The sequence below is a fragment of the Vulpes lagopus genome, chromosome 17 (assembly GCF_018345385.1).
Source record: "Vulpes lagopus strain Blue_001 chromosome 17, ASM1834538v1, whole genome shotgun sequence".
Classification (NCBI taxonomy): domain Eukaryota; kingdom Metazoa; phylum Chordata; class Mammalia; order Carnivora; family Canidae; genus Vulpes; species Vulpes lagopus.
Genome location: NC_054840.1, coordinates 29,546,994 through 29,559,908, shown reverse-complemented (window position 1 = coordinate 29,559,908; position 12,915 = coordinate 29,546,994). Strand labels below are relative to the sequence as shown.

At 40.3% G+C, this 12,915-nt stretch overlaps 1 protein-coding gene across 1 annotated transcript in view; it reads left to right on the top strand.

Annotated features, from left to right (window-relative positions):
- The first annotated feature begins 2,240 nt into the window (after positions 1 to 2,240).
- PIK3CA (phosphatidylinositol-4,5-bisphosphate 3-kinase catalytic subunit alpha) overlaps positions 2,241 to 12,915 on the top strand; it is an 80,944-nt gene continuing 70,269 nt past the window's right edge. Inside the window, exon 1 of the mRNA XM_041731569.1 lies at positions 2,241 to 2,374. The gene's annotated coding sequence lies outside the window, so the exon portion shown is untranslated. The remainder of the gene's footprint in view (positions 2,375 to 12,915) is intronic.

Here is a 12,915-nt window from a genome sequence, read left to right as displayed (position 1 = left end):
CCCAGACTCTCTCTCTCTCTCTCATGAATATATGAATAAAAATCTTAAAATTTTATATATTCTTCCTACAGGGGCATGTGGGTGCCTCAGGGGTTGAGCATCTGCTTTTGGCTCAGGTCTTGATCCCTGGGGCCTGGGATATAGTCCCACCTCAGGCTCCGTGCAGGGAGCCTGCTTCTCCCTCTGCCTGTGTCTCTGCATCTCTCTTTGTCTCTTATGAATAAGTAAATAAAATCTTTTAAAAAATAAAATATTCTTCCTACAGCCACAGGACACTTGAGAAGTTTTGTCATATAGATATCTAACATATTGTATACACTGAATAATAAAACACCTTTGAAAAAAGCACGATAAAACACAGGACAAATGCTCACCAAATAAACCAAATGCACCAACTGAAAATTGGGCAATAAATGCTACTCCTGCACAGTGAATAATCATGCATTCGATTACCAGGTATGGCATTTTCTGCTACGATACATGTTTTCTTAAATGTCTATCATCACGTAACAAAAAATATACAATGTAATTAGCTTTTTCTTATTTAAAAATAAATTTTAGAAGGAAAAATACACCTAGCAAAGACGACTTACTAATACTTCACAAAACTCTGTGCCTGGAAACATCGTTTTGGAAATGCTGCCTTAGGGTTTACTTTGACTCGTGATTCAATGTTATTTGCTCCCTTTCACCCCCCCCCCCGCCCCCCCCCCCCAAATCCCCTGCTCTGGAGTAAGTTAAGTTACATAAGTGTTCTGAGACTGCTGGGGCGGGGGGGGGGGGGGGGGAGGACGGGACAAAACAAAACCTGGTTCAAGAAAAATATTTAGAAACATAGACCCCTGGAATGTGAGATGAAAACCAGAGCTTAAGAAAGAAAACAAGAAATATGGTCAAATGAAACTATGACAACATAAAGGAAGGAATCTCATTTACAATTGCGTACGGCCCCTTGGTATTCAAGCAAAAAAAAAAATTGGTTATTGGTCGGGTTTTTGCTCTTGGATGACAAATAAGACTGCAGCATTCTAGGGTGGGTCACTCCCAAGTCTCCCTAAAAATTCGAGAGCGGATGTTTGAGGACTTGCGTTGCAGACTTGAATCACGCTCCCGCGCGGTACACGGTATTCATTCAATACAATGAAAGACCACCAGGGGGAGAAACAGGGGAACTCGGGACCCTTACAAGCAGCGACCTCAGAAGGCAACAGATTCCACTACTCTCAAAGGGGTGGGAAGCGGGCTTCTCTGGCTCGCAGCAGCAAGGCTGGACTCCTAAGTCGATAGATAAGATGGCTTTCCTGAAGTCTCCGTGGGCACTGCGCGAAAGGAGCTCTTCTGCTCCAGTCGGAATTGGATCCTACAAGCTGATTCACTCTGAATTAAAAGAGCATTGCAGAAGGTCCCCCCGGAGTGAGTGGAAGGATTGCGGAGGGCACTGGCAGTGTATTCCTCTTCCGATCTGGCTGTAACTTAACTTTACGTTGGCAGAAGGACGCGCAGCAACGCTTCCTAAAACGCCTTCTTTGTAGCCACTTGGGGCTAGCCACGGGGCCCCCTTCTCTCGCCTCCAGGAAATGAGATTTCCTCTACGAGCGTAAAAGCAAAGGAACTCACTCGATCCCAATACGCGCCTATGTCTACCCTAGCCTGCTTAGTGCCCGCCGAAGCAGACACCTAAACACACAGGCGGTCCTAGGATGACACAACAGTCTCACTGCTGCAAAAGCACGAGCACAAACACACGCGATCCTCCACCGCCCGGACTTCGGGCGGAAAAGCGAGGCGCAGGCGCACTGGCGCACTGTTACCCGAGTGCCCACTTGCCCCTCCCGCTCTCGGCAATTTCACTTCCTGTCCTCTGCGCATCTGCTTCCGGGGTATTGTAGGCTCGGCCCCTCCTCAGCTCTTACCCTCCTCTGCCGGAGGAGGGGGGGAGTCGAGGGGGTGGGGAAGAGTTCGTTGTTTGTTTACACGATGTGAGCGGAAAAAGAGACCAATAAAGTTTATTCTGGAAACAAAAGGAAAAAAAAACAGGGTGACAGAGAAAGGAGACGGGGGCGGGGGCGTGTGGCGGGGGCTAGAAAGGAGAGGGAGCTAGAAGGAGAAAGCGGCAGTTCCGGTGCCGCCGCTGCGGCCGCGGAGGTCTTGGGCTGCTGCTGCCGCGGCCGCCGGGGCTGGGGCCGCCGGCGAGGCAGGGCTCGGGCCCGGCCGGGCAGCTCCGGAGCGGCGGGGGAGAGGGGCCGGGAGGCGGGGGCCGCGCCGCCCGCTCTCCTCTCCCTCGGCGCCGCCGCCGCCGCCGCCGCCGCCGCCGCCGCCCGCGGGGCTGGGACCCGATGTGGTTAGAGCCGCGGAGCCTGGAGCAGCCCCGAGCGTGAGTAAAGCGCCGAGCGGCCGGGAGCGGGCGCGGCGGGGATGCGGACCGGGTGGGTGTGGGGGCCTCCCCGGCGCGCCCGCGGTGTTGGGCGGGGGCACCCTCGGTCGTCTCCCGGCGTCGGCCCGCCGCGGAGTTCGCCTGCGATCGCCGCTCCCTCTCCCCCGCCTGCCGCTGGCCTCACCCAGATGCAGAGGCGAGGGCTCGCCGCTTACTCTCCTTTCCCCGCTGGCCGCCGCCACGCTTCGGGTTTCCTTCCTTTTCTCATTTTTTTGGGGATGGGGCGGTCTGGAATCCGAGGAAGTGCACCCAGGGCCGCCGCCCCGGTCGCGGTATCTCGGCCCCCCGCGCCCTTGCACGCCCCCCGGGCCGGCGGGGAGCAGGGCTGCGGCGGGCGGCGCGGCACGAGGGACCCCGGGGGAGCCGCGAGCTGCCCCGGAGGGGCTGTCATGCCCCGGGACTGGGCCCCGCCAGCCGGGCGACCCTACCCTGCCTTTGCCTCACGCTGAGTTTAAATCGCCCGGCTGGGGCAGGGAAGGAAAACCGCTCCCCCCACCCCGCGGTTCTCCTCCCACCCTTCCTCCTCTCGAGCTTGTTTTTTTTTTTTTTTTTTTTTTTTTTTTTTGCTTTTAACCGAGACAATCGGACGTATTGGGTCTTTCATTCATAGACCTGAGACGTTGTCTGGTGATTTGTGTCTTTACTAAGTCTATTATGCGATGCCTTTTTCCTCGCTCCTAAGTGGTTCAGAAAGGTAGGGTACGCCCAGGGTCGGGCGGTGTAAACACCAGCCGTTCAGCCTGTGTTTTGACCGCGGCTTGAGGGGGGTTATTTTAGGATGCTAAAGGAAGAGCGCTGGTGGTGGCTAGTTCCCAGGCTCGGGAATCGAAAGCGGTTTTCTTAGATGTCGGTAACTGGGGGACTGTTTACGTAGTTCCACGGAGGGGTACGGGAGCGCAACCAGAGGGGCTTCGTAGAAGACAGCCCGTGTAGTCTGTGATGGATTAGAGTTGTGATTTCGTTTTGGAAAAGCTTCCTCATCCCAGTGCCTTTGTGCACGCGTGGGACAGGGGTTTGCGAGATGATATTTTGAATCCAGTTTGTGAGGTCTGGGACAACCCCTCGAAAACTTGGGTAGATAGACGAGTAAGCCAAGCCGGGTGATTTCAGTGGCCACATTTGAACCGCTGCGGACAGTATTGGTCGCATGTTTTCCTCCTTAGAAAATAGATTCTCAAGGGTATTTGCTTACAAATTTGCTTTTATACAGGCTTGTGTGAGGGGGTTGAGAAAAGACCTGAAAAATACTTAAGATACCATGTTGCTAGTTTAGTTTGGATAAATCAGAATACTCTATGTCTCTATTAAGAGGCCCTCAAAGCAACTGCAGTGTAAGAGTTTGTTACTATGTGTATTCAAGTTTTAGGATTTTTTTTTGACTAAAGTGTTGAATTCTGGTTGACAGCATAGATTTTTAGCTAAACATCACATATTATGGAAAATTTTGATTATCAGATGAACTGTTCTGCAGTGTCATCAACCAAAATTATCTGAAGAGGGCCCAGTGTGTGTGTGTGTGTGTGTGTGTGTGTGTGTGTGTGCGTGCGCTTGTTTTGTTTTTTAAGTTTTCTCATGTGGTGTTTTGGGATAAAATTAAATAAAATGTCATCCATGACTTTTTTTCAAAAGTTTCTTGTGCATTTTCCATCTCTGTAAAATAGAGTGCTTTTCTTTGCAAAATAAGTAATTGAAAGAAATGATAGCACATCATAATAGTAATGCCTCCATGGACAAAATAGAAAGTAAATGAATATTAATATTCTGTCGACTGTGAGTATAAAGTTTGAAGGCATTTCTGTCAGTTTTAGTTGGAGAATTAAAAATGAGCCACATGTAAATGCAGAACAGTGTTTTTATATAATTAAAGTTTTTAAATTTTAAGTAAATTGGATTGAAAGAGATGTCGCTCCATACAGCACTGTACTTGAACTGAAAGATTACTGCATCAATGTGTGTATTCTCATGGGGCTGGACATATGTAAAAGGGAGACTAAAAGAACAGTGACTCTGCCTGGCTCTGTGTATGGAACAGTCCTTCTGGAGGCAGAGCTTCCTTCCTCTCAGGATAAGATCCTCTCCATCTCAAATAAGTATTCCCTAAAAAACAACAACAACAAAAACCAACCACCTACATTTATAAATGAAATACTTGTATAAGATGGTAGATCATAATAATGTTTTTCCTAAAACAGTTTACTTTGTGTGTAGCTTTCTTGTTTGGAGGCCTTTACTGAACAGAGTTTTAACATTTGTTGTTACCATTAAAGGGCATTTGCTCTGTTGATCTGTTTATTTGAAAAGAGCTAACTTAATCCCAGTTGATCTCTTTAGCAACTGGAGTAGCATTAAAAGGATCAGTTCTCTATTTTATTATTTTAATATCTTGAATTCTAGGGTAGGTGTGATTCTTTAAGTAAAATGTGTTCCTTAAGCATCATAAAGATTTCATCTTTGATAAAAATATGTATGATCTTTAAAATTGCACAGTTTTAGCTGCATAAATCGTGGAATATTGTGGTTTATATTCATTAGCACAGTTATCAAGCTGTTTTCTTAAGTGCAGTCTTGAATTACAGCAATCCTGTAGCCAGGCAGTATTACTATCTCCGAGAAATGACATTTTAATCTGAGGTCATACAGGCATCAGGTGACAGACTCATTGACAAAACCAGTGTTTTCTGATTCCTTTCAGTATATCAAGCTACCTCTAACCTGCTTCATCCTGCTTTTTAATAGATAAAGAAACTAAGGCCCGGAGAAGTTAATTACTTAAGATCACCTTTTCCTTTATTTCCAGTAATAAGTATATGTTTTTAATTCCCTATATAGCTTGAACAGTAGTTTTCAATACAGGCTACATATTAGAATCATCTAGTTATCTTTTCAAAAGTACCAGGACCAGGACACATGGGTGGTTCAGTGGTTGAGTGTCTGCCTTTGGCTCAGGTCATGATCCCGGGGTCCTGGAATCGAGTCTCGCCTCAGGTTCCCCACAGAGAGCCTGCTTCTCCCTCTGCCTATGTCTCTGCTTCTTTCTGTGTGTCTCTCATGAATAAATACATAAAAATCTTAAAAAAAAAAAAAAGAAGAAGGAGAAGAAGAAGAAGAAGAAGAAGAAGTAGTAGTAGTAGTACCAGGACCAGGAGATTGTGATTTAATTGGTCTGAGATGGGGCCCAGACATCTGTGATTTCTTCATTTGTTTTAAAGTTCCTCAGGTAATAGTAATAGACAAGATTATAAAGCCCTTTCTTTCAAGGACATGCGTGGTTTGGTCCTTGCTTGTCTCTCTAGGTTCATTTCTCCTCCCACAGCTTCTTTGGCCTTTCCCTGATCTCTTGTGCAAATGCTCTTCCTGAAATATTTGCACTCTCTATACCTCTTCCTTAACTCACTGACTCCTACTCGTCTTTCACATCACCTCCTTCAAAAAGTCTAGTCTGGGTAGGTATCACTATTTCCTGTTCCCATAGCATCTTGTATTCCCACTGTTGTAGCATTGACTCACTGCATTATAATTGCCTATTTGTCTATATCCTCCACCAGGATATAAATTCCATGAGAAGGATAGGGAATCTTTCTATTTTATATATAGTTGTATTCTTCTTATTGGCAAGAACAGTTGCCAGTACATAATAGGCCTTATTAACTGAATAAATAAGTATATTGGCAAAAGATTTCTTTGCAACATGTAATAATTTACAAACACCAATCAAGTTTTTATTTCTGCCAAATACATTTAATATCTTTGGTCACTAAAAAATGTATATCCCTGAAGTTGCCACACATATAATTTCATTTGGAGACAGTCAAGACATTATAAATTATGTATAAATTATACCAAGCATGACTCAACCCCAGAGACACACACACAAGCAAAAATAAGGATTATTATGCACAGAACTGCACTGGAAATCAGGAGACTTGAATTCAAATATCAGTTTCACCACAAACATTGCATCCTTGGGCAAGTCTCAGTCTTTTCTGGGCCTCTGTTTCCTCATCTGTAACACAGAGAGATTGTACCAGGTGTTCTGCATGGTACCCATGTAGCCTTAAATCTTATGAGTAATAACAATACAGCTTTGGAGTCTGAAGCGCCTTGGTTGAGTACTTGGCTCTTGCAGTTACTGACAGGATTACTTTGGATTGATTTCCTAATCTGCATAATGGGAGTAATTACTATTCAATAGACTCTTGTTGAAATTTTGAATGAAATCTAGATCTAAGAGAGTTTTTGTCCCTGTATCAGGCACTTAATAAATGTTCATTTCCTTTCTCCCTAGGAGGTGTTAGATCTCGTGAGTGGACTTAGATAACAAAAAGACATAGTTTATATAATCCTATTTTCCACTTTGCTAACTGCTAGCACTACAGATGTGACTAGGGACCAAAATCACTGTGACTTTTAGTTTCATTTTCTTAGAATCCCATTGCACTGTCAAACACCCAGGTGTTAGCCTGTTTGGGAAGTAATTGTGCCTAGGAGTTTCAACCATGACACGATATCGATATACCTATAATACATAATATGAAGGAGGAAAGAATCTGGTGACTTTACAGCATCTCCAAAGACAAGTGATATCAGACTTGACCATTCCAAAAGAAGAGGACAAATTAAAACTATAGGTGATTTATACAAGAAAACTCAAAATTTTGATAAAACCTCAGTTCACCAAAGCTTAAAATTCAGGGATCATTATTTAGTAATTTCTGGGAGATACAGAAAATATACCTCCGGTGAGGACCAAATTCATGTTCTTGATGTCAGATTAGCAATTTCAGATATCAACAGACTGAAATTGTTGATATTTTTCTTTATTTGGGAGCCATGTGTTTAAATATATAGTTAGCCTTTATTTGGTAGTAGAGAGTAACCTTATGTGTAGTGTAAATAGTACCTCTTGGCTAGAGTTCCTTGATACCAATCTTATTTTTATATAAACCAAATTGGTGTGCCTGAGTTTTCCCTTAAGTTTGTATTTAAAGTGAATTTTACTACCAGTCATTTTGGAAAAAAAAAAATACTATAATAAAACTTAAAAACTGTGAGGAGGAGAAACTGAAATATTAGGGCATAAAAAAGAAATGTGAAGCAACACATAGTAAAATCTGAGAATTCAACTTGAAGGCTTGTGATTTCCATCACTGAAAAAGGTTATTAAATTTTAAATATATCAATAGTGTTTTATAGCTATATGTGTCTTATTCACATTTAATCCTTTATTCTCTGAACTGATTGATCTTGGTTAAGGAACTTTTAAGTGTTCTTTCTCCCTCTTCCCAAATACATAGTTTAGGGAGTTTAAAGTTAAAATCTTCTAATAAAGAGTTTACAAGTTTGTAATAAATGTGGTAACTTAGAGCTTTTTCAAGTTTAATATTAAGTTGAAGCTGTTTTTAAGTGTGGATTATAGAGCTCTGATCTAGAGGGCTAAGGGACTAAACTCCAGTCCCAAAATGTTACTTTGTATTTGTGTATGGGGAAGAAGACGAAGATTATATCAAATTTTTGCCTCTTTTCCTGCATTGATAGGAATTGTATTATGTTGCTTGCTAAGTAAATCATATAATGAGATAATTTAAGTGATCTCAAATTATATAAAATTATTAAGGAAGAATATACATACTAATCATTATTCTAAGTTTATATCTAATATAAGAATTTCATATTTAGCTCAATAACTAAGTACTCATTTCTTCTGTATTACTTAGTAGTTACCTTGATAATTTATCAAAATTGTTGTCATGTAGTAGAAATTAAGTTTTAATGACATTTGGCATATAATTGCAATTGTTATGGAGTCTTTGTATCAAAACCAGCATTAGGATTTAAAATAAAGGTGAGATTAAAAAATAGTAAGAATCCTTACAGATCATACCTATCTGGTATACTTCAGATTTTAAATATTTGTATAGTGGAAGCCAAAAAAGTCAATGTTGTGATTTGAAAAAAAGCTGCAACAGAATAGAACATCTATTCTGATCATAATTCTCTTGCCAACCTCAATACCTACTCAAGCGTTAGTAAGACAGAGTGGAGATATGCATCTTACAAAGTACTATAGAAAGTTAAAACAATATTATGAAGATAATTTTAAGCATAAAATTTTTAACAGGAAGAAATCATGTTCATTCTTGTTATCTTCAGCACTTAGCATAGTGCCTAAAAGTAAATGGCCAATAAGCATTGATATTTTTGCAGCAAAATCATAATTAAGAATCAAAATATTTTTCTTATCTTTTATCAGTTTGTAGCTATATACTTCAAACTATCTGAAGAGTAGGTAAGTTGCTCTGTGCCAGTCTTAGTTGATCATTTATTGAATATAAACTTGAAGTATAGCAGAAACACTTTTCTGTAAGTTGTTAACAAGTTGCATATTTCTCTTGCTTTGGGGGATATTTTTAAGAGAGGAGGTTAAGGAGAGACTGTGTGCTATGGTGAAAAGAACACTGAATTAGGAATCTAAAACCTGGGTTCTTTTTTTTTTTTTTTTAAGATTTTATTTATTTATTCATAAGAGACACACAGAGAGAAAGAGAGGTAGAGACACAGGCAGAGGGAGAAGCGCAGGCCCCATGCAGGGAGCCTGACATGGGACTCCATCCTGGGTCTCCAGGATCACGCCCTTGGCTGAAGGCGGCGCTAAACTGCTGAGCCACCCAGGCTGCCCTAAAATCTGGGTTCTACGTTGAACTATTAACCAACTGTTTAGTTTTAAATCTTAATCTTTTGCCGCTTGTTCCTTTTACCTACACAATTTCTTTTTTTTTCCTACACAATTTCTAATGTTCTTTACAATTCCAAAATTCTGTGAGATTCCTAGTATTTTCAAGTCTATTTCTGATTTCAAGAAAAAGTAAGCCACTCCCTAAAAAGGGAAGACAGTCTATGCCAGTTTGTTTTGTTTTCAGAAGCTAAAATCTTCTTATCTGCTTGTTTATAAACGTGCACATATTTGAAGGCCCTTGTATGAAAATCTGTGGCATAGACAAACTGGCATCAGAAAAGAATGGGCTGGAAAAGATTCTTTTCTTTCTGACCATCAGTGACTTTGGAAATCAAACTAACTTCAGGCATGGCCATTTTAGTTACTGGCACTCAGGCAGTTGAATGACAGGCATGGAGAGTAGGTCATCCATTGCACACCAGTTGCCAGGGTTATGAAGGCCAGCAAACCTGTCACAGCACCCTTAATAGCCACTGGTCACCATCCTTCCTTGTTAAAGACTTCTAGGAAAGTATGTTCCACAGTTTCCTTTGGTGACCCACCCCATGAGATGGTTTTCAGAAACTGTGTTCTAATTTTAGGAATATAATTCCAGAGACACAGTAAGCCTTTTTTTTTTTTTTTTCCAGATACGTCTTTTTTGCGCAGATATAAGGAAAGATAACAAAAATCATCGTTCTTGATTAGAAAGCATTGGTATTTATGCCACTGATTTGTTGTTTCTATAAGTGTTCAAATTACTTACCTATGTGGTTTGAATATTTTTTAACCAGGAAACTGTCCAAAAATTTAGAGGTTTTTTTTTTTTTTGAGATTTTTTTTAAATTTTTATTTGAGAGAGAAAGAGAGAGAGCAGGAGCAGTGGGAGGAGGGGCAGAGGGAGAAGCAGACTATCGGCTGAGAAGGGAGTCGGACGTGGAGCTCGATCTTGGGACCTCAAGATCATGACCTGAGTCCAGGGCAGATGTTTAACCGACTGAGCCATCCAGGTGCCCCTATTTAGAGTTATTTTGAGTATATACTCCTTTTTAAACAAACTAAGCATATTTCTGTGGCTTATTTTTCTTTGGGAGGTCATTCTTTTGCAAGTACTTCTCTGATGGACTTATTGCAGGCCTAGACCTAAAAGTACTATTGCATTTAGAAACAATTGACTGCCTCTAGCATAAAAGTGAGTGGAGTGTGTGTGTGTGTTTTCCTTAGGAGATTAACTTTTTGGAAAGAGCAAAAATCTTGAAGTTTTTTTGCTAAATAAGCTACTATTCTATGAATATGAATTTATAGAGTACATCATCAAGTATAAAGCATCACTAATGGGAAAAATTGTGAGGGGGGAGTTTGAAATTAGGACTGCTAACGTCCAATCTGAAATCAAACCATACTTGACAGTAGGGAAAGGAAAAACTGTGTTTTATACTTCACTTTTTAAATTTATAAATATTAATAGTAATATCATTTTGAAGTTGTCCATTTGAATTATTTCCATAAAATCTAATGGCTATTATTATTTGCATTTGAGACTCCCATAGGCAGCATCTTAATGTATTTATGAAAGAGATATTCTTATTCTTTTTCTCTATATGGGAGTTGTAAAGGTTGAACATGACTTTTTCAAAGCAGCTTCTGTACTTGTCTTTATAATAATAAGTACTCAAAGTACTTTGGAATACTAGTAATTTTATAGTGTGGAGACTGTTTTCTCTTCACTAGAAATGGCCAACTTTCAATTCTCTTAGTGATATTATGGGGCTCCAGATTTCTTCAAAATCACTTTGAATAATTTTGACTAATTCTGTACAATAAAAAGCAACCTTTTTTATAGCCATGTTATATTCACGGCACTACTAATGTATAGCTAAATGTATCTGCTAATGTACAACTACTAAAGAGCATTGCTAAATATATCATGCTATGGTCTTTTTTGTTGAGTATAAATATCATGCATATAAATTAGTATATTTCTCCTACAAATATTTTTTTTAGCAACTAAAATGAAGGTAAGTTATTTGACAATAGGACAGAATATTTGAAGTTAGTACAGTCTTAAAATAAGCCAAGAAGTGTGCTTAGCTTGTTGAAAAATACAGTCAGTGTACTTAGGCTTCTTTAATTTTCTTTCTCCAAAATATACGTCATAATGGCTAAGAGCATGTGCTCTGGAGCCAGACTATTGAGATTAGTAGTTTTGTAGCTTAGGGCAAGTTATTTAACCTGTCTGGGTTAAACACTCTCCGGGTTAATAGACATTTCCTTGTTTGTAAAAGAAGGATGATAACAGTACCTACATCATAATATTGTAATGAGGATTAAATGGTTAATACATTAAAGCATTTAGAACAGTGCCTAGCATGTAGTAAGCACTCAACTCCAGGACACCTGGGTGGCTCAGTGGTTTGAGTGTCTACCTTCGACTCAGGGCGTGATCCCAGAGTCCCAGGATCCAGTTTGCATCAGGCTCCCCACAGGGAGCCTGCTTCTCCTTCTGCCTATGTTTCTGCCTCTCTCTCTGTGTCTTTCATGAATAAGTAAATGAAATCTTAAAAAAAAAAAATTAGGCTCCTTGAGAGCACAAACTGCGTCATATTCATCAATTTATTTGGGGGCTTTAACATTATGTAGTGAATTGAATTTTGTCCATTCTGAGGATTTACTAATGGATCCAGTCTCTGGAGAGTGAACAGTAAGATTGCCTTCTAACAAGTTTCTTGATTTCTGCTTGCTTTTTGTTCTGTTATAACTTTTAAAATTTCTTTCTAGCTCTAGGAACCTGAATTCTGTTTCATACCTTCTCCTAAGAGAGGTTAGCATATGGAGATTTAGCTTGATAGAAATGAGAGATTGATGGATGGAAGATACTAAGTAAATGGATGTACATTTTTCATGTCTAATCTGATCTTCCTTGGATCGATTTTTCTCTGTCAATTCCTGGAATCTCAAAATCCCTGGCAGATACCTTAATATCACTCGGCCATTGAAGCAATACTTGTTTCAAGCTACTAGGCGTTTCTTTTCCCTGTCCTCCATGTGCTAAAGACTATGGTTGTGTCATATTGTTGCATAATCCCTGTATTACATGGCTTCTATAGAATTCTCATGTCATGTTTTAAAGCGGCTTATATCTCACACATTATACTTGTTATGAAGCCTTTATTAAATACCATATTTACTCTTTTGTATATCATTTTGTTGCCCAATTTACACTCATTGGACGTTGTGTAAAACTTACAAGTCATTTATGTGAAAATAAGGAAAGCAGCCGTGCATTCTGATTTTTCAATGAGTTGTCTCTAATTCTTTGCTTTTTTTTTTTTTTTTAAGATTTTATTTATTTATTCATGAGAGGCAGAGATATAGGCAGAGAGAGAAGCAGGCTCCATGCAGGGAGCCCGATGTGGAACTCAATCCCTGGTCTCTAGGATGACACCCTGAGCCAAAGGCAGATGCCGAACCACTGAGCCTTTAATTACTAACTTACCTACACAGCATCATTGATACAAATGTTTGTGGTATCATCTTGTTGGCACCTTACATAAATGAGACTGTTAGTTCATATTTAAGTGTTCATATTAAGTGATCCCATCACCTGTATCTCTCATATACCAATTGATAGTAACAATAAAATCTATATACTTTTAAAAGCTATATCATTATTATTAATTTATATGGATATTTCTTTAGAAAGGATCTATAATTTTAGGACAGTTATGCAAAATTTTCATTATTACTTTTAAAGAATTGAGCATACTTC